The sequence below is a fragment of the Catharus ustulatus genome, chromosome 3 (assembly GCF_009819885.2).
Source record: "Catharus ustulatus isolate bCatUst1 chromosome 3, bCatUst1.pri.v2, whole genome shotgun sequence".
Taxonomy (NCBI): Eukaryota; Metazoa; Chordata; class Aves; order Passeriformes; family Turdidae; genus Catharus; species Catharus ustulatus.
In genome coordinates this window covers 90,460,738-90,487,179 of record NC_046223.1, presented here as the reverse complement: position 1 = coordinate 90,487,179, position 26,442 = coordinate 90,460,738, and the positions used below count along the sequence as shown (strand labels likewise).

Below are 26,442 nucleotides of genomic sequence, written 5' to 3'. Positions count from 1 at the left end.
GAGGTAATTGAAGATGGAATTGATCTGAAAGTCCAGTTAAATAAAAGAAAGAAAATGAAGAAAACCATCTGTTCTCCTGAGCTTACTCACATGTAAAAATAGAATGCGTGCATGTGTAAATACAAAAGTTAATCCACTATTACATTAATTAATTAAAATTTACATGTGTGTATATATATATGCAAGTAAAAGTCAATTTCTCATTTTGTATTAGTGTTCATTATGTAATCCCAATATTTAGTGGCCACCATAGTAACAATTTCTGAAAAAGAAAACTACTGACAAATTAAATTTTCACAGCTACTGTAGGAAAACCTGCAGTTATATATATCAGTAACCAAGGTTATTTAATAGTGGGTGTTACAAAACTTTCATAACAGAGTTATTTGAAAATAATCCCCTTGGGTATTTTTGCATAATTGCAGGCATTTTTACTCTGTTTGTCATTCTAGTTTAAGTTCAGGTTGTCAAGTCAGGAAAAGCTATGGGATCCTGGTTGGTTTTCCTGGCTTTCTCACCTTTCCTCTCCAGAATTAAGATGAATTGTGCTACAGAGAATTACTGAATGAAGAAAAAATAGAATCCCAAGTACTCAGTAATGCAATTCTTCCCTGAAATGGGACACTGTCCCTTAAGCAGTTTTTCACACACTTGCAAGCTTTATTTGGTCCTTAGGTATAGATGAAACATGCTAATTTTCTTAATTTATATGGAAGTCTGGCTCTACTATTCCTTATATATCAATTAATTTGTGGCAGTATTGCATGTGAGTGCATTTTTTAAAATTTATTTTATTTATTCTCAGAGGAAAAACCAAATAGATGTACAGTAGTTTCACGAATACAAGCCGCACGGATTATAAGCCGCACCCCCGGTGCCTCGACAATGTTGCTGTCTTTGTCAATAGATAAGCCGCACCCCGAATATTAGCCGCACTTTCGTTCGTAGCGAGAATCCGTGTGCAGCTTTCACAAATTGGCCAATTAGCAACAGGATCGCGGCATAGCGGGCTTTACTGGCTCGGGGCGGGGCCAGGCAGGCTCGGCCCGCTCATGGTTGCCGATAGGGGTGGATGGCCCGGCTCGGCGCTACGGCTTGGCTGGGCCGGCCGGGCGGTGTTGCTGCCGCCGCCGCCGCCAGGCTCCCTGCTCCCGTCTGCACTGCCACTGCTGCGTTTGCTTGCCCTGCGGGCGGTGCTGCTGCCGCCGCCGCTGCCAGACTCCCTGGCTCCCCGCTCCCGTCTGCACCGCCGCTGCCATGTTGGCTCGCCCTGGCCGGCACTGCAGGCCGCCGCACCGCCGGGCTCCCCCACGCTGCTAGCCCTGGTTCCCCTGGGCTCCCGTGCACTGCCAGCCCTGCTTCTAGGGGGCTTTTCCCTGCCGCCGGGCAGCCCCGCGCCGCCGGGCTTCCTGCTTCTACTATCCTATCCTATGCAATGTGGCTCCCGTGCACTGCCAGCCCTGCTTCTAGGGGGCTTTTCCCCGCCGCCGGGCTTCCTGCTTCTGCTATCTTCCCCTATGCAGTCGGGCTCCCCTGCACTGCTAGCCCCAGTTCTCCCGGGCTTCCCCGCCCTGCTGGCCCGGGCTCTGCCGCCCTCCCTGCCCCGCCCTGCTGACTCAGGCTCTGCCGCCCGCCCCCACACTGCTGGCCCCGCCTCTGCCAGGCTTTCCCACCTCTGCCGGGGCCGGCCGGGCTCCAGCTTGGCTTGGGGCTGCCGCGGGCTCTCACTTCCGTGTTGGCAGCTTTTAGAATTTTGTTAATGTATTAGCCGCCCCGGAATATTGGCCGCACGTCCGGGTTTCCACCAAAATTTTGGTCAAATTGGTGCGGCTTGTATTCGTGAAATTACTGTAGGTAAAAACCAGAAAGCTCCACTTTTTTCCCCTACAAACAGACTGAGTGTTTTGACTAAGTAGAGTTGAGAGGAATTTAACTTGAAAGAATAATTATTACTCTATCTACTCTTGTGTATGTACACTGACATGGTTATAGTTATATTTTCATGCTGAATATGATGCGAAAGGAATTTTTAGCATTATTTTATGATGTTGAAGAATAGGGAATGACCTTAAAAGCAGCGATACAATACAAAGATTCTGACTGTAATTTCTGTTCTTTTTTCTTTTTCTGTTTTTCAGATGGTTGTTGCTTGGAAATTGTTTTGGCTGGTAAATCACAAATGTCCTCTGAGTACAATGCTTTGTGTACTACATTAGATTATATAGACACAAGTCACACTAGATTAAAAATAAGCCTTATAACTAAAGCTTTGGTCCTCTGACTACTAAGGAATCTAATACCTCACTCAATTGGTGTTGTCTCTATTAAACTCCATATCGATTTCTTAGATCAGTGAGCTATTTGAACTACCTTGGGACTTGTTTAAAAGATTCTTGAAGAGAATGGTAGCCTTTTGTAATTAAGAAGGCAAACCTAGTTAAACCTTTTGCTAAAACATTCACACTATCTTAAAATCTTTATTTACAAAATCAATCATTGCATACTAAGAATCTGATCTAACTTAACAGACTTACTCGAGCACACTTACAGTATGAAACCTCTGAGATTCACATATAAAATGTGTACTCATCTGTCTTAATACCCACAATAAAAGCAGTGGAGTCAACATAAAAAGTCGTTAGAATAGAAATTGGTTTCTTCTAGCTTGTTTTTCATCATTTGGATTTAGTTTTAACAGTTAAAGGAAAGAAAAGGCACCTGAGTAAGAGTAAGCAGTCAAAAGCTTCTTGATACTCTCAGTTCTTGTCCTGATTTCCAACAGAAAACCAAGAACTATGTTGCAGAGACATTAAAGATTTTTCTGTCAAAAATCCACGTGCTGTTATTTGCAAGAAATAGCTGTATTTTCTGTCTATAAATGCTGTTATCTGAAACCTTTCTCATGAAGATTATTTTCTCTTCCATTTGGATGTCTTTGTGAGGCAGATGACTGGCATCTTCAGAAAATTACTGAAATCTTATTTTTCAAATGAAAAGTTATTTTAAAATTTTCTAATATCCATGCTGATCTTAAAGAAAAACTGATATTACTGAAAGAATTTTGGAGAACAATAGTGGTTTTACATTTTAAAAAGTCTAGGTTTTTTCTGCTTCTGCTTAGAAGCATGATATAGAAGTGCTTGATATAAGTATTTAACTGCTGTAACACAAGCAAATATTGTTTAGGAAATCTGGGTACAAATCAAAGACAGAAATCAACTAGGGTATGCAAATGCACGGATTTATATAGTAATCTTTTATGTGAATATGTCAATCACAAAATGATCTGAAAATGTTTTTTGTTGATGGTACAAAAGTATAGAAATTTAAACTTTTTACAAAGTGTGCAAAAAACGAAACAGATACAGTATATGTTTTATATTCTATGTTTTGTAATGAAAAGTAAAGTTTGGAAATATTCATATTTGCACTGCTCTTATTCTCCATGTTGTGTGTATAGTAAAGGAATTTAATTTTCACTGTTCTTCCAGAAAAAAAAAAATTGCATTAGAGAACACAGTTTTTGATAGGATACTAAACAGGCTGTCGATACAAAAATGAAAAATTGTGAATATTAAGGTAATATATTATCATAAATTATGCTATATTGACTTTCCTGTAGAATCAGCATAACTTATTAAGTACATAAAAGAATTCATTTGTCTAGTCATTGTAAATAAATAAATAAGCTAAATTATCACACTTTTAAATAAGTTATTTTGAATATGATAAAAGTAAGTTAAGTCTTGTGTCTTGTTAAGAAACAGGAAATACACTTTAAAATTCTATAAAAAAGGATTTTGGTGTATTTATTATAGCTAGACAAAAAAGATAAGTTTCCTCATGGTTCCTCAAGAATAGATTAGTCATTTATGTCACATAGTAACTTTTTTCATGCAAATATTTTTAATAACCGTAAAAGATGTAATTATTTATGTATCTCCTATAATAGCAGATAAAAAAAGCATGCCAGTCTAGCAAACTCTTTTGCAAACACGTTTTTAAAAAAAATTACAAATAGATTCGCAATTTCATCTAGAAGTTGTGCATTTTTTAATTTTTTTTTTTTTTTTTTGTTATCTAAGTCACTAATTACTACATACTGAAAATTGTGAAGGAATGTGTTCTTATGGTATGGGATCAAGACATAGTTTATTGTCCAAGACCTTTTTTTACAATAGTTCTTTAGCGCCCATTGAACGTGCTCACAACTTTGAGAACTGAATCTAAAATATTTAGTTTTGTCTTTAAAACTACCATATATATTTCCTTTGGACAGAAACAAAAAAATAATATGCTACTAATAAAATAGTTAACTGTGATTGTCACAAATTACATTTAAAAAAAAAAGACAGTTAAAAATCTATTTTGTTTTCCATAAGTTTATATGTACCTCCCTGCATCATATCAAAAGTATAAGTACCAAATTCTTACAGTATGATTACTAAAATTATATGTAATTTCTATAACAAATTCTAACAGATAGGATCTTAAAGTTAGGTTAAATTATTTTTCAGATGCTTTTTTCCTAGTTATTTTTATTTGGAATACATTACAGGTTTGGTTATTTTAAAGAAATAACATGCAATATAGAAATGAAATTAATTTTTATAAACTGTCTCATTTGAAATGTTTTGTACTATTGTAAGTTACCTACCTCTCAGATAGATTATATTTTTTTTGAATTAACAGGTTTATTATAACTTATATGAACAAATGAGGATATGAAAACAACAAAGGAAGAAAGAATATTATAGAGCTGTGGCTCATATATGCATGGAGAAAGCATGAAAGGCTAAAACTGAACTCAAAGTTGAAACTGGCCAGTATTGTGTCAGACAAGAAATGCTTTTGTATTTGTCATCATTTTGAGTAGAACCCTTTTTTGTTTCCCCACATTGTTTTTCTATAGACCTTGAATTGTTTTAAATCAAGCTAGGAATTACACTTGACATCCACAAGGAGGTCCCACCTTCCAGAAATAAAAGATTTTAATAAGATCTTTATCTCATTTATGAGTACAGATAATTTCAAATAAGCCATAGACCTCATTAGAAATTTTATATTTGTGAAGGGAACTTTAAGAACTGAAAAGTGCAATAAATTCCATTATTTAAAGATATTTAAATATTACAGATTTTATGCCTGAAAGAACACTAGTTTATATAATAGACAATCTCTTCTGATAATATTATTTCATATTTTACATCAGCACAGAATTATCAAAATTTATAAATGGGATGGAAATTGTATGCCTTTAGTAAGTGCAATAATAAAACCAACAAAACAAAACAAAAAAACCCCTACAATTTCAGAGTATATTTACTTTCATCAAAAGTTCTTTGCTCCTAATGAGGTCTTAATCAGGTATTTATTATGTTGCCATGATTACAGTGTATGTTCCATAATATTAGTAAACAGTTTTAATGGATTAAATATTTTATGAGTAATATTTTTACAATAAAAATTAGTACAATCATTCATGCACTTATATAATTACTTTCAATGACCTGAAGTAAATTCTGTAATCATGATTAATACTGATTCAGCAAAGTTATTGATATGGTTTGATTATTTAGAAAAGTTGAAACAAATGGATTTGATTTTGCAAATCAGTCCTCCACAAGTCACAGTACTATTATTGGGGGTTTTGCTGGTATTATTTTTATTATTATCGTATTATTTCTACTACTGCTACTACTATTATTACCACTATTTTCTAGTTTATTTATCTTTTAGAATAGAAGGTAAATTTTCTTCAAACTAAACAAAACCACTAGACCCCATCAAAAACAAGAGGGAAAAAAAGTCCCCTGAAAAACCTACTACACCACACAGCATGTGAGTCTATCTATATCTACTCATGTAAAAACGTCAGTAAATTGCCCAAGTTAAATTAACAATTAAATGACACATTGATCTTTGCTTATTTATCAGAAATACTGTAAACTTCTGAACACTATATTCACACCAGATAATACAAATGTATATGAATAGTAAAGATGCTCGGGAGTTTCACATTCAATATTTACCACATTAGTTAAGAATTGTAATTTAAAATTTTTCTGAAATAGCTAAATCTTTGGTTGGGACTACTTTAAATAAATGCAAATGCTATAGGCAGTATAGAGCAGATCTGTTTACCCATGTAGAAGAAGTAGAAAATGTCATTTTATGTGCAAAACTTTTCTAACAAGTCCCTAGATTATTTGCAATGAATGACTGTTTATTTCTCTGTCAGTTCTAAGCTGGAACAGTTCTAAGCATTGGATCTATTTGTGTGTTGTCTGCTTTCATATTGTTTTACCTACTTTTGTCCTTGAATCATATAATTCCAATGTTATAAAAATGAATAGTTTCCAAGTTTCATCACTACTTGCAGAAAAAAAATAGTGATGATGACCACCTTTGCAAAAGCCCTTTGAAATCTGAGTTCTCAAAATATCAGCAGATGTGTTGCATTAGTAATATAAATATACTTGTATATATGGGATTTTTTAATCTCAAAATAATCTATTGGACATGTAATTGTTTGGACTACTCTATTTTATTTCTTTAAAATTAATAAAAACCTGGCTTTGCAGATGATAAAAAATTATCATAATTTGCATTCTCTCATGTGATATGGTAATACACTGTTTTCTGGTAAACACAACAATGTCAATGAAGGTTTTCAAAGGGGAAAACCCCGCATCTTGTGTTTATTCTGGAGTTTTTCCTCACATAGCATCAAAATGTGCATAATATAGAATATTTTCTTCAAGCACTGCCTTGTAATGTGAAGCTATCTCAATTTTTTTTTTTTTTTTAATACAGGCACTTTACTACAAAACCATCCTTTATATTATGGTCTGACTACACATGAATGTCAGATTGAATAGTCTTACGTGTAATGCAAACAACCTCATTTGACAGCTGTGAGTTTAATATTCTACAAACAAACAGGTCTTTAGTAGTAGCAATATGGTATTAATTAGCAAAACATGCCCATGCATTTAGTCTTCAGTGAATTTAAATTTAGGAAGATGAGAGATTACTGAGTATTCTAACAGCTGATTTTCAAAGAAAGTGATTGAATCGTTTTTGAAACAATTATCTTTTACAATGAAATCACCCACTTGTGCATGTAATATCAGAGTAATTCTTACCTGCTTAGAAGTTAAATCTTTGTGAAAATGAAAAAAAACTGCAGCAAAAAAACTTACCAATCATTCACTATATAAATCAAAATCTGGGAAAAAAATTAATAAAGGAAATGTCATCAATTTTCTTCTGTACTATGTTAGTTAACAATTAAACAAGATGCCTGAATGTCTAAGCATTTGCTAATCATAAAAAAACAATTTTATATTAAGAATCCAGGGGTTTATAAAAATGAAAAAAAAAAAATTGGCAGATGACTACAGACAATGGTATTCCAATATGCAAGAGAAAAAGAAAAAAAAATGTATGAAGCTATATTTTACTCTAAATGAGAAGTCATTAGGCTTTTTTTTCCATTTCTATTTTTATGTGTATGGAATGCTTTTTAATTAACAGACATTATGAATACAATATATTTAACAGATGTAGTTTCTAGAGAATCAATTCGTCTCATATTAAAAGTAAATTCTACCATCTGAGATGGAAATAGAATCATTCTGTTCCATACAGCAATTTATCTTGAGGGCAGCTGCACCTCTCTAGTCCTTGAGAGAAGAATATCCTCAATGTCATAGAAGCACCACTGAACCTTCTTTTCAAGTCAACTTGATCCTAGATAGGTTAAAACAGAATGAGGCAGTCACTCCTTGCATAAGTGGGCATGAAATGCCTCTGTTCTTCCAGTTTATGGATGCTGCACTAACTATAATTGTCTTCTATGGTAATACTTCAATTCTTAAGCAGCAGTCACACAATCAGCATTTTGCCGCTTTATATTGGCTGAGATCTTACAGTCATCTAGTCTCATGGAACAAGTTCATAATTCCTAGGAAACTTTTTTCTTGGTATTTATATCATGATAGTGTCTTCAAGCTTCCAGTCATTAACCAGAGTCCCATCAAACCAGCCAAAATGAAAGAAGTAAACAGAGGTAGTCCTTTCCACAAAAAGCTCCTGACTGAGGGATCATTTGAACAAATCACAAAGATGAACAAAGGCCTAACTTAAAAAAAATTGTTTTCACCTACAATATCTACTCGTGTAAAAGGAAGACAAAAAAAATTTGGAAGATGCCTTTCAAGTTGACATAGAAAGGTTTTTCAGTTTTTTTCATCACCTGACACAGTCTTTTTCCTTTGACTCAGATGACACAGCAAAGAGGAGATTTGAGCAGGCTGTAAGAGAGGATTGTTTTTACAGTGGGCTCTGAGGTCAGATCCCTTTTGCTGAATGTGCTTCACAAATTCCAGAAAAGAAGACATTTCTCCCACTTTTCCAAATGTGATTTGTGTTGGTCCTTAGTATTTTGGGATATGAAGTCAAGGTGGAAGAGCTAGGCAAGAACATCAAGAAGGTGGCAAATACACAAGAGCTTCAATGAAGCAAAAGTAGAAAGATGATTAACATCTAGAGATATTGAGTGCTAAAATCTATGGTAGGCATTCTGATTCTGTTTTATGAATACAGCTTTAACAAGTGGGTTATGTAATTCATCGGAATCTATCTGAGATACTGATAGTTTCAATTGTATGTGTTTATTTTTAAAATACGATACATTAACATAAAATATATAATACCTTATGTATAAGAACAAATGTGTTCACCCTTAAAGAAATCTAAAACAATAGATTGAATCTTAGCATCTCCATCTGCTTTGCAAATGTTACCTAATTAAAACCCATTTATACCCAGGTGAAATCTTTCTACTTGATAATTTACCTAGTACCTATTCTGTACATAAAATCCCTTCACATAAAACTCTGGTAAATTAAGATTTTACACTGTATTTTCTATACAATATTTTATACAAGAAAGCCACACAACTAACTGGAAAAAAATAGATAATATTATGTCTATGAAAAAGTTGAAATCACTCTCAAATACACAGTGAATAAAGTATTTGTAGCTTATTTGCCTGTGACAACATCCTGTCTCCTTTGGGGCTTTGGAAGCTTTCAGATTTTTCTTAGAATTTTTATGTAACAAATCAGATGTCATAACATAATTGGGTTTTTCACTTAAGTAATAATTCAATTCTAATAATTTAAGTAGACCTATAATGTGATACTATATTAAACATATGAAATATTATATAAATTATATCAAATGTCATCTAAAAAAGTTTATCAAAGTGCAAACAGATGTTTGCTTCTATTTTAGAAACAAATTAATTTTATTCCAAAACAAAAGGCTTACACAATGCTTTATCAGATTTAGCTCTGTCCAAAACATACTGCTTTAAATTAGAAGTATGTCCCATGTATTTCAGAAGATAAGTTACCTCTTGATTTTATGGACAATTATAATCCAGCATGTATTTAGTACCACATTTTACTGGGGAAAGAATATGAACTAGGCTTTTTTGTAAAGTTGCTCTGTCAGTTAATGGCTTATAGTCATTCAGTTTCATGACCAGCTGATTTTCATTATTTAGTTTGCAAAATTAGAAACCTAACAAGTCTTTTACATAATTTTCTACATATTTAGTGAAATATAATATCAAAATATCTAATACCTAAAATTCAAGGGGAAATCAAGCAGATGGAAAAGTATCTAAGTATTTATAACTTAGTATTTGGGAGAAGTTCTAATCAGTGCAGTGTGTTTGATCAGCTGATTAGAACTTCTCAAGTTCATCAGCTGATTTGAGAATAATACATGACAATACAGACATGATTTGAGAAAAATACCGATAAAGAGAAAATTCTCTTTTCTGATTGTTTGTGCTACCATTTAACTTTTTAGTATTTTTAAAACTAATTTAACTTTTTAAACTATTTTAATTTTTAATTGCTGCCAGACCAAAGGATACTGAAGTAAAGATAAAGGTACAGGAAAAGGTAAAGCATGCACATGACTTATAAGGGCATTTTTTTTCATAGAAAAATAGCTAATATATCTCTCAAAATAATTTGGCTGCTAAATGTCTATAGAATTCAACATATGTTTTTCCATAATCAGGTTCTGGTATAAGCATTTCACTTGTGGTAGTTTCACCAGCTTGCTATGGTACATTATTAAATGGTCATGTTCAGTCTTTCTTAATGAAAGAATAAGGACATTCCTTTACAGGGACAAAAAGAGTTTCATACATTTCCACTCTTTAGTTAAATTATCATGTTACTTTCTTTCTCTTTTCAGGACATAATTTTCAAAGCAAAAATACATTCAGGTTGTAAGACATGTAATTTCAATGTAATTATTTTATACCAAAATCATTACTAAATAGGCCATCTTTATATCTAATATGGAACATAACCACATTATGAAGAGAAAAATATAGACAAAAATTAATCTGGTAGTTCAAAATTATAGTTGAATAGTGTAATGATTTTCACATGAATAAGTTTATATACATACATTAATGATTGCATTTTTCTTGAAGTACATTTGTCAGCCAGTTTTTTTAAGTTACCCGCTATATTTCATTAGAATGAAAACCTACTGGGTTTTAAATTTGGTTGTATCAATCCCTTATTACTTATTTTCAAAATTTCAGTGCTTAACACAATTATCTATGCTATGAATATGGGGGTTTAGCTATATATCTCTACATTTGCTTGCATAGGCAAAACTAGATATTTACCTGTGTCACTTTTAAACTACTAACTAATGTCCTTTGGTATTGCAATGGACTTTTGACTTTTTACAATTGCTTTTGACTGTTCCCAGTACAAATTAGAGCAATAAAAAAAATCTTCATATTTTGTCGTCTTTCTTGTGCTTTCTGTACTTTACTTTTATTGCACTAACAAGCATTACCTATTGTCAAACTATCCAAACCACCAAAAACAGTTTCAAGTCTGCAGAGCTACAGACATTTTACATCCTTCTGTGAACTCAACAGGACACAAAAAGTTTGATGCCCTGCCTTTTTGACAAAGATTAACAGGAACAGAGGATGACTTGGCATGAATCCATTTTGTGACAAAAATTGCCATGAGAATACAAAATAGCACAATATTAATTCATTTTCATGAAAATGATGGTAATGAAAATGAGAAATGGCATCAGCTAAATCCATTTTCATTACTCTGTTATGATTGCAATCTTGTAGCTCTCAGCTAGTGGGCTGAGTGAAGAGATCTATATTTTAACTACATTTTTAATGTCTTTGATGAGAATCTCCTTGCCATTATAGCTATAGTTTGAAATCTTGCTCAAAAAAGATTTTAGATCAGTTTAAGGTTTCTAAACTTGTCAGTATATTTATTTTTGATTCTTAAATACAGTTCATAGGAAGCAGTCACGGAGCTCTGAAGAAACTGGCATTTCAGGATCCGATTTGTGAAAATGCAGAAACCTCCATATTTGTAATACATTTATGTAAAAAAAGCCAGAGCAGAGTATAGAACTGCAAATGCTTAGATCAAACTGGTCTTCCTTCAGAAAAAAAAACAAAAAACAACCAAACAATATTGTTTGGATCCCATGAAATTTAAAAGAATTGTGTTACAAGTTAAAAGAATATTTCTTACCATCAAATTTCCAAGTTAATTCACATGGAATTATTTTTAGTTTCTTTTTCTTTTCTTTTTTTTTCTGAGTAATCATAGAAATATTTTCTCATTACTATAATATTTAACTTTGCTTGGTGTGAATTAGGAAGAGACAAGTCAATAAATGACATTGCTAACAGTAAACCTATTGTTTTTGTATATTAACACAGAGAAATTTAAAATATATACGACTTTAAATCCAGAAAGATCACTCAAAAGAAAGCTCCAAAAGAACACATCCTAATTACAACGATTCTACCTATTAACTCAATTTTTTCCATAGCTCGTTTTGTACAGTATGATTGCTTTGGCTGCATCAATAACTTTACTCAAACTTATGTCAGCATTTGGTTTAGGAATTTAATAATAATCATGTAGTTATTATCTATAAAAGAAAAATATCAATATATATATGCCCCACTCTTTAATATACTCACATCTAACATGTTTAGCTTTACATTTTTCATGCTTGTTTGCAAAGCTTAAAAAAACTCTCTCTGCTTTGAGTTTCCAAGCACCACAGAACCTGACACTTGGAGAAAGGATTGACTATATTCCATAAGTACAACCCAGTGTTTCAACAGAAAAACTGAGTAGTCTGGCAGATGCACAGCTATTTTGAGTATGCCAGCCAGAACTTTGACATTCCAAAGTTTTTTGGCTTTTTGAATGAGCTTCCTTTGTGTCCACGGTCTCTAAGATTTCCCCTTCTGTCGCTGCAGGACAATCTCTGTAAATGGAAAATCCAGGATTTTCAAATTCTTTCTTTGACAATTTGTAACTAGAGGGGGCAAAGTGCCTCAGTATCAAATTACCTCAGCAAATAAAATAATGTTTGTGATTATAGCTAATAAGTGCCTTCCGAATACAGGGCGGAGACCTATGATACACTGTTTTCACAGTTCTCCCCATAACATCAGGAAAGTTGGTGACCAGAAGCCCTTGATGAAGTGATAACAAGAAATTCCTGCCGTGGTAGTGTATCACAAACATGCCTGAGACCTTGAAACACAAAAATGAGGCAGGTCTATCACAACCTGGCCATGTCCTGCATCGCCTTTCTGTCTGCTCTGTTGAATGCAAAACATGAAATCAGCTTTAAAAAGTAGGACAATAGAGGTCAGCCAAAGACCTGTATGGAAGTTTTTTTTTCCGTTATGCATTAAGCTTGTGAAAATAAACATCTTAAAGATTTAGAATACAATTTATTTCAGAAAAAAAATATTTATGCATCCCGTTTATACATCCAGTTACAGTCTGGATGCATATGGTCTTCTAACATCTGCTTCCCTTTTTTATAAAAATATTTTATGCAAGTTATGTTCTTAAAAGGTAACAACAGAATAAATCATTGCACTATGTATCCACGCCTTTTTGTGTGTCTGAATTTAACTTTTTTTCTTTATGATAGTTTTCGTGAGCTATGATCAGTCAGATTTTTTATTAGTCTGAGCGCTGTTTCTCCTCTCCGCAGTTGAAACAGTGGTACATTTGCATCAAAACTATATATGGAAAACCAGGAAAAATGCACAACTTTTAAAGTGATTTCACATAATTTATTGTCTATGCAGTTCTTCAGTCCTCATGACAAAACACCTAATGAGAATAAAACCTAGCTTATTAATCTAGTTATTTCTCAAATACATAATAAGAGTAAATGTAACCTAAGAATTACTCACATAGTGCAATTTTGAAATAATCTTACAGTCTTGCCTTGTCCCATACACCTTATCCTACAACACTAAATTTGACTTTTCATCCTCAAATCCTAATAATACTCAGAACTGACCCATTATTTTCAAAGTGTAGTCACCATTACTCTTCTTTTTTTATCCTTGCAGTTCCTAAGTTTTAAAGTAAAAGAAAGCAGATAAAGTACACTGATTCAGAATGGTATTAAGCAATAGCCCCGCTCAGTACTTTACAACATCCGAAGAATTATCTATTTTTCAAAAGAAAGTTGTTCCATCATCACTTGAAAAGTAGTTTACGCATTCAATTAGATTCAAGACTAAAATTCTAATACATTAAATAATTCCCATTTCAAATTTTATTCAAAAGATCCTTGAAATATTAACTATGTTGGCCTTTGTCTCTTTTCTTACCCATGGAGTCTTTGTGCCATGTCTAGCTATCTATCTGCTTTAAGATGTCAGGGTGCTGCCTCATAGGAGCCAGCTGATACAGTTCCTCCTAATGAACAAAATGATCTCTCCAGGCAGTGACATCAGACACTGTCTTCAAGGTGATTCAGGCTCTTATGAAGAGTTAGTGCTATAAAATTGCATATATCGTTTCTTGAAAGTCATATCTAGGGCAGTTTTTGAAGAGAGCTGTGCCAGTGTAGACAGCAGGGAATAACAGCACTCAAATCTCAACGTAGTTAAAATAGAACTACTTGAACCAAGCAAAAGCTGAGTGGTCTGGACCATCTGAAAATTGGTCCTGAACACCCAGTATCTCTACCTGAACTTCTTTGTGTAGGTTCAGTGATTTTTCCAAGGACAGATGCTATATTAAGTTGTAGTGCCCTTCACAAGGTTGCTGTGAATAATACTTGACAAAGTACCATTCTTCTATTTCCACTGTGCATTTTACACTCAGCTGGTAGCCAGGAGATATGACGGCTCCTGGCTAACGAATTCACAGGAAACATTCAGTCTTACAAGAATTGTGATGATATGATTGAAAGAGAAACTTAGAAATTATTCATTTACTTAATCTAAAACATTTAGCAATAGATGGACTTAGGTCTGACAGTAAATAAAAACCTAATCCCAAAACAAGAACCAAATGAACAAAAAAAGAGGGCAAATAATGTGTGTGTGTGCATATATATATATGTATATTTCCAATCAAACTAGAAATGAGATGAACATTAATTTTGCAATACATACTCCTTTAACCCTTATTAGGGAATTCGTATTCTGTATAGAACATGAAAGATATTTCACTGAAAAGGAATTACAGGGTATACTAATAACCTCTTACATAAATTTTTCTTCTTCAGTAAATATTTAAAATTAATTTCCATATCAAACATTTTTTTTTACCATTTTTTACCATATGTCCATGTGATTAATTATTTCTGATGTAATTAGTTCTTGTTGTTGTTTTCCTGTTCTCTGGTCATATGTGTTTTCTTAGATCACCTGTTTTTCCATTAGAAAGAGAGGAACTGCTAGTTTTGTATGACTGAATCAGGCTGCATAGGCTTTGCCACAGTGGAAGAGTGAAACGAGTACAGCGCAGCCAAAGCCACTGGTCTGTAGGAAAGAGAAATTAGTAGCTGTGTGTTTACATTAAACACATGTAAGAGTGTCAAAAATAAAAGCACTGAAGAAAAAGGACTTGCTTCTTTTGAGCAAAAGCAACTTTGCATTGGCATTCTTGTTGAAAGTGATGGGAATTGGTCAAAAGTTTAAAAGGAGACATCGCTCAAAGGGAAAACAAAGAGCCAGGTTTCTGTTCACCTTGAATTCTGTAGCACTGTAAATACCTCTGGATGCAAAGGAAAAGGAGGTGATAGAGACATACATATATACTTGACTATTTTGGTGGATCTGTAAGTTTCTTGAATTGGTTATGACTGTATATATATATAGATAGATACATACATATAGATATATAGATATATTAGAAAATCCACTGCAAAACTGTCTGCATAATACTGTTGCACCATATCCTTCCCAAAAGCGTAAATCAATACTGTAAGGTAACAAGAAAAATGTCAATACATGTGTTTTGCTACAGCACAATTTCTGTAATTCTTTTAATTTGGGAATACTGTAGATTACTGTTTCAGAGTCTGTCTGACACAGGTGAAAACCATGCTTTATGTCTGTTTAATAGCAACTGAAAGGACTGTTCTTAAGAGTGGCAGGCAAATGATGTCCTGGTACACTGGTGACAAAATCTCAAGAGACTTTTAGTTGCTCTCTGCCCTGATTTTCATTATTGAATCTCACAATTGCTTTACCCTTAGCTTCAGTAGTGTTAGAAACAAAACAGACCTTCTAAAGGTGAAAAACAACCTTGTTTTGCAGCTTCTATGCAATACAGTGTCTAAATTAGTCTCTATAAGAATATGTTTTCCACAAGTATACAAAGTAATTCCCATCCTGCTGATGTGATGGGTATAAAGAGTTTGCACCTTAGTCTAAGGTACTACCATTTATAGAGGTCAAGAAGTATACATGTTCTCTTTGAATAGACTCATAAAATATGTACAGAACAAAAAGCAGATCTCATAAAAGGAAGAAAATGAAAAAAGAAGACTATACCAAGTGGTAGCACTAACAACACTAGTTCGATGTGTTCAAATTGCATCTGATACAGAAATGGATTAACACTGACATGTTTAATAAACTTGAACATGAGATGCTGCCAGCATACAAACATGTCTTAAAACATGGTGTAATGGACTTTCTATATATACAGGATTTCCTTGTGTCTTTATTTTTGATAAACTACCTTTTGTGTGCAATCCTTTTATCACACAGTTTCTGGCTTAATGTGCAAGGCACTTTAGTATGGCATGGTTGTTTTGTTACTTCAGGCAGCCCTCCAGCTGTGGGCCAGCATTTGGTCAGACTGATTTGTTCTTGGCAGGAGGCTAAGAACACATAACACTTACAGTTGTACATCATGACTTTGGGGGTTTGTCGTGGGAAATAGCCAAAAGTGCTATTTTAATCATTTCAACAGTATACAGTTTGATCTGCTAATCAGTCACAACCTCTGCTTTTAGAAAGGGGCAGGTTAATGACAGTTTCAGAAAATGTTGGTAAAATTTACAGTGGTTTTTGTAGTCTTTGATCAATTCCATACTAAATCTTATGACTAATTCTAATTCTCGACAATTATTGTAATCTAATCAATTCCATACTTTTATTTTCATGCAATGATTGTAATGAGAAAAGAAAATTGCTCATAATTCATCTTTTCTTGTGATAAAGATTATTGCAAGGATTTGACAGGACAAAAAGAAATTAAACCCACCCACTTAATAATCTTTAAATTGTCTTTTGCTGTCTGATTCACATGCCATAAGGGAGGTGACTGCTTGGACATTATCAGTCAAATAAAAAAAAAAAGGAGGCCTGTGTTTCCTTCAACATAGAGAATCATCATTCACAGATGTCCAACAGTCCAACAACAGATTATATTGTAAGTGATAAAGGCTTCTATTATGCAAATTAATAAACAGGCAAGAACTTAAATCTTTGAATTTAGCTAAACAGGAAGAGGAGTAGGAATTAAAAGCAGACTTTGGTTAAATTGACATGTTTGGTAAAAATTCCTCTTCATTCATATTGGGATGAAAATTGTGTAGTACATCAAAATGAAAGATGCTTAGTTCATCCTGCCAAAATTCTAAAAAAGATATACTTTTTCCAGCATGTAGTTGCTTTTCAACCTCTTCTGTCATTTGTTATTGAGGCTGCTATCTGTACTATACTGCAAACAAAGCTGGAGAACGGTTGTTTTTCTGAATGAAATATTTTGCCAATTAGTATAAGAAACGATATTTCCTCAAGAAAAAGAATATATTAAGTTATTCCAGTTACTAACATTATGTGAATAACATACCTTAGTCTTCTGTCAACCTAGAAGATAAAATTTCTGCAATTCAGAGAAATTTAATGGCATAGAAAGCATCCTATATGTTATAGTCATAGGCTTTTAGGCTGTGTAGTCAGTGAGCATAACTTAACTCATTTAGTCATGCTGCTGTACTGATTGATTAGGATGTATTAACACCAATGGGCTAAATTTGCAAAAGTTGATAGAGGTGGCTCACAACTGAGTTAGCCTGACATTAGCTTGAAATGAGGCTGCTGAAATGAAGAATTGGAGAAGAACTTGACTAAATACACCATTATTTAAATAATCATTCAAGTATTGTTTCAAAAACAGAAACTGAATATCCTTTCTTTTGCATGACAAATGCACATCTCGCAGGAAAATGGAAAGCTAGACTAATTTTCCCGTACATCACAACCTTTATGTAAGCAGCATGTAGGTTCTTCATGTTTACATACAGGTAATGGTTTCTAAATACAATTCATAATACTTAATATGAAAATCAGTACGTTCAAGACTATTGTTGTCACATTTACTTGTGGTTATAGAAAGGGAGAGGACATTTAGGAACAAAAGAAGACTGCAGAGTTTTAGGGTTTTTTAAAAAAATATTTTTTAAGACTATTGGCGCCAATGAGGCACAATAAGCAACTCAAGAGTTTCAGGGTCCAATTCCAGAAGAATCAACTGTCTCTTAGGCTAAAAAAAGCAATATTATCCTCTGTTTCTAAAGCAAGAGAACCATTCAAGACTGTGACAAGGTCATAATGTCCTAATACTTTTCTCCTTTAAATTATAAATCACTATTTAATTTTCACAACATAAATATAGTCTGTACAGATGCAAAATCTGACAATGAATGAGAATTAATTATTTCCTGGGTGACAAGTGGGGAAAATATGGACACATTGTAACAGAAAGTGATTCATCCATGTAGTTGTACTTTGATAAGGACATACACTTTGAAATGATAAACTCGCCTAAAGGTGTCTTCCTTCCATGTACATGAGTATAAATAACTACTGTGCTTCCAGCAATGCATAATTTATCTGTAATGGAAAAAAAAATGTTCTGTAAAGCAGCAGGGACAGAAAAGAAATTCTGATCAATAACATTGCACTAGAGCACCTTATATTTTGCAAAATTTCAGAAGTGTCCAATGAGGTTTTTACCTAAAGTGAACATAGGGTAGTACTGGTACCAGAGAGAGATGATGAGAACACCAGAGTCTATTGTGGGTATCTGTCTATACACCAAGTTTAATCCCCCTTCCATGGACAACAAATAACAAAATGAAGTTAATCTGATAATTATAGATATCATTAGAAAAGGAAAAGTTGATGTTCTTATGCAACGACAAGCTTTTTGCTTTTTAAAGAAATAACATTTTTCTGGGAAAATTTCTAGGAAGTTTTGTCCCCAAAATTTGTAAAGATTTGCAAGTCCCTGAATCTTATAGGTTTCATAACCTTTCCCAATAATGCTGCATTGAATAAACACAACTGAAAAGGATGAGGTGACAAAAGAAAGAAATTACAAAGGTGTGGTAGTATATTTACACTTTCTAATTTCCATGGCTTTTTTTTTTTTCCTTTTTTTTTTTCGGTTTCCCCAAAACTTTATCCTCATAGACAAAACTGTGATAAATACAGGGCCAGAGAGATGTAGTAAAAAAAAAAGGCAGGGTAATGACTTCTGATGCCCATAGCTGTTAATTAGCCACAAGCTTGTGGCAAAGAGAGAGCATGGTAACAACTAATAGGCTCCAGAATGTCTCTCCTGCTCTGCAATGAAATGTTACAAAAAGAATATAGATCAAACAGAAGGGCGCACTACTCACTAGAAAGGCTGCTCAGATCTTCATTTTGGTTTTCCGAACACGATTTCAAACACAGTAGTGTATAAAGCAATGGGAAAGTACGGGGCTAAAGCTATAGCTGAAGGAGGAGCTGTGCTAAATAGTCTTTACTGCTGGATGAGGAATGTGGTTTTTAAGTGAATATCCTGATTGTTCCTCCTTACAGGGCTTCAGATCACATCATGTAGCATATGAATAGAATTCCTTTCAAATTATATTAAACATATCATTTGAGAGAACATGCACTCCCAGTGTGTAACTAATAAATCCAAATGCTAACAGGCATTCAAGTCCCCAGGTAGAAACTAGACTTAATCCAAAATAAAAATCCTGAACTGCATAATGTGAATACCAAGTCTTCCACATGAATTGTTCAGTTGTCAAGAGCCACTACAACATGTGCTGCATTGTATTGAAACTTGCTGGCCCATGCTACACAAAAAGGCAGAATGTCTGACATTTTGCTCACCATTCCCAGCACTCCTCCAAATTTCCTTTGAAATAACTGTTATGTTTCAACACGAAAAATAAATATTCCTCTCAACCATTTATATTTCCCATCAAAGAGCAGTGAGTAGGACAAGACAGAATTTGAGTTGAGACATTCAGAACCCTAATTTAATTTCTATTTTATCTGACAAACTCTATTGGTAGCACTTCTCCTAAGAATACTCCTTTTTGTGCCTGAGCAGCAACTGCAAAATATGAAACAGATTTTCCTCTTTTAACTTGGAAGTGTTATCAGATTACACTGAAAACTACATTACATAATGGGCTAAAGCAACGCTTCCATATTTAAAAATGTAAACTATATAAAAATTCTGAAGCTATTAAGAAAATATAATTGATTCTTTCCTTTACCACCCACAGAAAAAATTCTTGTTCTCTGTGTGAACATGTTTTTTCAGGGAAGCAGATAATCTTATCTGATCGCCTGTAACGTTGCTTTACTTTACATTTCAGTGTGTACTTAGAGTTGCCAAAGTTACGCTCTGTAGAAAAAAAAAATCCAGTCCTGTGGTGGGCATCAGGTACCGGAAACTCCATCACGTCAATTTTTTTTTTCTCATTTTTATATACTAGTTTTATATTAATAGAAATATATCAGTTTTTTGTATTATACACTAACAATAATATTCTATATTATTTAAAAATATGTCAAAATATTAAAAATATTTTGTATATGTTAAAAATGTTAAAAATATTTTAAGGCAACCATAAAATCTTTCATTTGAAGTTACATTCACAAATTCTGTCAGTCACATGCAGCTATGTTCAAGATTTTTGCCATTCTCATCAACTCCAGTCAGCATAAATGAAATTATATAATTGCTCTTACCAGTGACAATACTCATCCTTCCAACCTATTTTATTTATTTTATTGTCAATTAAGGTGTTATCTACTTCTATTTAAATTCCGCATTGGAAAGATTTATTTTGAATAAAAAATTTTTTTACTTTAAAGAATCACACTTTTTCTATGGCATTTATATGTTGACCACATCTATTTATTTATACAGACTATAAAATCACAAGCAATTTCAAAGATAATACTGTGAAAATGTAAAATGAAATATATCATAATTTGGTAATGCAACCATTGATGTCAAGTTTACACTTCTGTCCTGTATTATTTGGCAATAGAATTTTGCAAATCATAGACATCTAAGTATCAAAACTAATTTCACTGACAGTCTGCAAAAATAAAATTACTTAGAGATTTAAGCATTTCACAAACATTGTGTTGATGAAAATTTTAAGTTTCCTGGTAAAATATGTAGTTAAAGAGGGCTAGAGGAGCATTTGTCCATGTTCAATGTGCTTAACATAGAAGTTGAAAAATAATTTTGTATAAACGAAAAGAAAATAAATCACTAGCCTTATATTTAGTTTTTGTTATTTGTGTGAATGGTAACAGTTTTGTTCCCCCGAGAGAAACACATAATTTTGTCCATTTCAAGACTGAGTATAAAATTTCTACTTCAAAATTTGCAAGGTGTATGCTATTTCATGAAGGAAGAAATGTAGCCTTTTAACCTAAGTAGCTCAGGTGTTTTCTAAATTTTCTGCATCCTCATAAAATTCTTTAAATACCAAGATTTGATCGTACAGAATACATATGCTCCATTCAGGGAGTAAGAAGAGAAAGGCATAACTATATAAATTAAAAGCTAAGGCCCTCCTGAAGAAAATCAATTAAATAGCTTAGACCTTGAATGAAGCAGAAGACTCCCGCCATATTAATTTTTTAACTATAGAAGACAAATAGCTCCACAATTTATTGCCAATCTTTGAAGAACCTGTTATCTCTCATTTGTCACTTTAAAATCTTTCCCTAAATTCCCTCTTCTGATGAAGGCCAAGATACACAACTTTTTTTTTTTTTTTTTAATAGAACCCACTTGATTCCTTTGCCTGGAGTGATAGTATGCACAGGCAGTGATCCCTCTATATGCTGTTACACATGCAAGAAGCATCCACTCAGTCTGTGAAGCAACTGGTACTTAATGAATGAAAAAGGAGGCCATATATTACCTACCTTGCAGCCACTTACTTGTGTGAGCAGCTTTCCATAACCACTGCTTTCAGACTGCATAGCATAATTGCCCTATTCAAGTCCTGTCGTATTGATACATAAAATAATGGCAGCTAGCATCCTCTAAAGGAAGATTTACAAAAGAACACACTCCCTGGGAGTCATACAAAAGTAGGAAAGCTAGTAAAAATTGGGGAATCACAAGGGTTCTACAAACACAGCAGCATCTTGGCAACGTAAAGTATGCCAAGGTATTTTACAACATTCATCAATTAAAATTATTCACAAAAAAAAAAGTGTCTTTTGATTTAATAAATAATTATTATAATTCATAATTGTTGCAATGATTGGACCAATCCAGAAAGTCAATGTTCAAGATATATTTATAGCTAATAGCAGCTTCTTCATGGTGTACCTTGGAAATCTTTATTAACCTTAAATTTATGCTAAATTCATTTTAGGATGAAGGTGACTTTTACTACAAGTCTACTCTGAGGCATGCTTGACAATATATTCATGGTCATCAGCAGTTTGAGTGACAGATCATTATCTAATCTGGCATTCCATTTGAACAGGCAGTTTTCCAGTAGATTTGACATTGATCATCTGTCCATTTGATTTGTTAACTTCATAAAAAATTGGGGTTTTTTACCAAATTACTGAAACCTTGCAACTCTGTATAGAAATGCTGTTATTTTATATTTTACTTCATCATAAATTTATTTTCCAGAGAAGTGGCTTTGGTTTGTGAGACCAATTAAATTATTTTTCTTTCTCTATCAACTCTCTACAGTTAAATAAGCCTCAGGAATCTGGGCTTCAAATGTGATTAATTTGACTGGCACAAGAAAAGGAAAGCAAGATTGACAGAATGGGGAGATAGAAACAAAATGGATCATTACGGACATGAAATCCTCATATTACAGCATGTATCACAGTCAGTGTCTGTTGGCATGTTCCTCCTATAATATATCTAATTTTCATAAAGATTTCTTTATCTACCAAATGTTTAAACAAAACAAAACAAAACAAAGTAACAAAGAAAATCAAGTCAGCATATGACGCTAGAAAGAAAATCAGCGCTCCCAAATGGTTTTGGGAACACAAACTGTTTAGGTTTATCTATGAATATCATACTATCTAATTTTTAACATTCATTGCATAATGTTTTCACAAAGAGGATGTATTTTTTAAAAAGATAGATATTACAGCCTGCCTATTTTTTCCCTATTCATGCAAAAGCTCACTGATATTATTTAAGAATGTGCATAGAAGTGGATGAACCTTTGTGCAAATAGCCACACATTTTCTGCAACATTAGTGTATGCAGGAAGGAGATTATCCCAAATCTGGCAAAATTTGCTCATAATCCTTTTTTAGTTGGATTGATTGTCTATAATCTAAAACAAAACCCAAAACCAAAAATGACTAAATAATCAAGATTAAGATAAATGAAACAGGTAAATTTAAGACCAAGCAATATACTAATGATGAAAAGAATAAATTATGGTTCCATCTAGCCTCAAATACCCAGCCATGTTTCTATGGGCAAAATTGCTTCACCAGAAACACTTTATTTATTTAACTGGATCAATTGCTTTGTATTTACAGTAAAATGATTCAAGGCTTGACTCGGCACTTAGACAGGTCTAGCAATTATTTTGTTTTAAAAAAATTTCAAAATAGTATTATCAAAACATTGATTATTTCACTGAAACATCACTACTATAATACAAATTGCCAACTCCCTTTTGAAGGAAGAAAAATTTATTAAAGCAGTGAGAGTTGATTAACTGTGGCCTGAGATCTGGTTCTGCTGAGGCTGCTGGATCCTATGCTGGACATAGAGGCATCTTTACTTTGGGTTACTTAGCACTGTGTTTCATTTTTATGTATTTCAGCTATGTGTGGTCAAAATATGAGGATTTTTTGTGATGTGGGTTTTTTGCCACTTTTTAATTACCATCTTCATATTAATGCAAAAGAGCGATCCATACCAAGATCTGACAAGTGTGGATTTTTTCCATTCCCTGTGCATTCTCAAATCTGTTCAATGCTACTGCTAGCATGACACTGTAGTCAAGGGCCTGCTTATTTCCTACTCTCTTTCTTGCTGGAAAATGTACTGAGTAGATACCTCAGCTACTTAAATTTATCTAGAGGGTTTGTATTGCTCCTCTTCACAGATGTGTAAAAAAGGAAGTGTTATTTTGGTTATGCACTGTTATGAACCAAAAATTCCACCAGGTAGAAAGAAGAAGCATGTGTCTTCTTATGTTTAAAACATTACAAATATGTAATATTAAAAGAATATTCTATCTTTTAAACATACTTTTAGTAAATATGTTTAATGTAATAAGCATCTCCCTCATATCATGCCATTCTTTAGCAAAAGCCAGCCACCACTGATATTAGTTTGGAAAAGGCCCTTGGAAAATTAACAGGATTGTCTGATTTCTTCAGAAAAGAGGTTTAACCCTGAACTAGATGAATATCATATGTTAATGAAACTTCTGAAAGACTTCTTACTTCAGCAGAATTATTTTGCAAAATACTTAAATATGATACTATAGTTCTAATTTAAATGGCATTCACAGATATATAAAAATTAGTCTAACACATAGTGGTATTATTTTAGTAGAAAAAATTACATAAAGAAGTCATGTCTGGAGATGCCTCAAAAATAAAGGCAAAAATATTGATTCTGTGAAAGTTTGTGTCCCATCTAAGTAAAATATAACTAAACGTTCTCACATATGTATAAACAAAACTGCTTACTATACCTGTGTTTTCTGTTTTCTTCAAATCTTCAGAAGTATAAAGGCACAATGTCTTGGTTTAACTTGAGCAATAAAGGCAAACAGGAGCAGCTGTTTGATTCAACCTATGCCATCGCTTTCATACTTACCATGATCAAATTTTGTACACTGAGAAATTACAGTGGTTCCTGCTTATTTACGATTATATTTTTATAAATGTATCAACTACATTTTTAATAGCTATTTCTTCCATTAAATAGATACTGTAGCTAAGTAAAATTCCATATAACAGTCATGCACGTTTTGCAATCATGTATTGCAACAAGATTATAAAAATATAATGAGAAAGAACAGATAATTAGCAAAATTAAACCCAAAACAGCTCTGATCTGGGAACTCTCCATGATAGTTGGTTGGGCTTTCTAATGACTTTCAGAAAATTTGTCTGCCTTAGCAAAGAAAAAAAAATTGTTTTTGAAAGATACTTTCTTTGGTTTTAGTGAACATAGAAAAAAGTGTATTTAGAATATGCGAGTAAGTAAAGACATTAAATTTCTAAATTCCCTGAGAAACATTTTGTATTTTTTCTGTAAGAAAGCCATACATTATTTCTGGTCATAGTTTTTAATTACCATTGTGTATTTGGAGTCAAAGACAGTTGTCTGTTCTGTGAACACTAATTCCTAAACCAAGTAAACTTGATATAACCTGTATATGATTTGCTATTGTCAGCCTGCAGAGGGATAACAGTGTGAAAACGGTAACATGAAAACTAACTTTAAACACCTTGGGAATATGTTCATCCTGTCACATCTATAATCAAATCAAAGTAAAGCTTTTCAAGATTTGCTATTTTAAATAACTACTAAAAGCTATTATGCATTACAAAGTAAACTCTTAAGCTGGTGTGTGGGCCTACATATAGCCCAGACTTTATCTTTCTAATCTGGTGCTGAATACAGCAGGCCACCATCTGGTGTGCGTGTACATCAACAACTACAATATAGCCCTACAATTTAATAATCACAAACTTTAACTGCTACTTACCACTTTTTTTCCAGCTACAGAAGGTCTCTGTTTTAAGTTGTCAAATAAACGTGGAAAAACACCATAAGATTAACAGTTTTTGTTCCGGATTGGGTTTCAGATGCAGGCAGTAAAGCAGGCAGAGCTCTGCTGTTGCTACAGAAACCTGACGCTGAGGATTTAATGACAGCATCAGATGGTATTGTACTGGAGATTGTCTGCTTGAGGGACTAGACAGCATGCTACTGATAAGAAACAAGAATGGATTCCAAATGTTTTCAATTTGCTTTATCAGAAGAATCCTTTCCTTGCCTAAAATATATTAATTTGATAGCAGAGAGAATGTATAATATTTTATAAGAATTTATATTAATGTTAGGAAAAAAGTGAAACATAATCTGCCTGGAAGCTCTCGATGCAGGTAACTAATCTTCCTAAACCCTTATTCAATATAAAGTTTATAAAATTAATACTGCATTTTAGTTTGATAAATATTTAACTCATATATAGATATGATTCCTCAAATAATTTGTCTTTAAACTGACAACTTATAAAAATAAAGACATTTTAAGTTCATGTGTTTTAACTTCATTAATTACTGTTAAAAAAGGATCCAAAGAGGAAAGATTTCCAACAAATTCCAGGTTCAAAGGTGTGGAACTATTAAATTTCAGGGATTAATTTCATTTTCAGTCATTTAGTCTTGTAAATATTTTTATTTTGTGATAAAAATTTTAAAATATTATTACAGTCCAGAAACAGTATTTCTGAAGACAGGCAGCATGAGCTGTGAAATAACCAACACCTGTCAAAATGCATGTATTTGGCTGGTCAACATTTTCTTCTATGAAGTCTTTTTCTACTTCACAAATCTTTCTGAATTTAATTTACCTCTGTGGTTAGTTGATTGTTTGTAGATTAACAAATATAATAAAAATATTATCTGAAAACAAAACCCGTGATTCTTCTATCAAATACGTCTTTTTTTCTTAGTTCATCTGGGTTCCAGGTTATTAGTTGATTGGGAAAGTTATA

General features: G+C 33.1%; 1 protein-coding gene across 1 annotated transcript in view; it reads right to left on the bottom strand.

Annotated features, from left to right (window-relative positions):
- EYS (eyes shut homolog) overlaps positions 1-25,541 on the bottom strand; it is an 811,979-nt gene extending 786,438 nt beyond the window's left edge. The window contains 1 exon segment of the mRNA XM_033053725.1: positions 25,429-25,541. The gene's annotated coding sequence lies outside the window, so the exon portion shown is untranslated.
- Between the last annotated feature and the right edge of the window lie 901 nt (positions 25,542-26,442).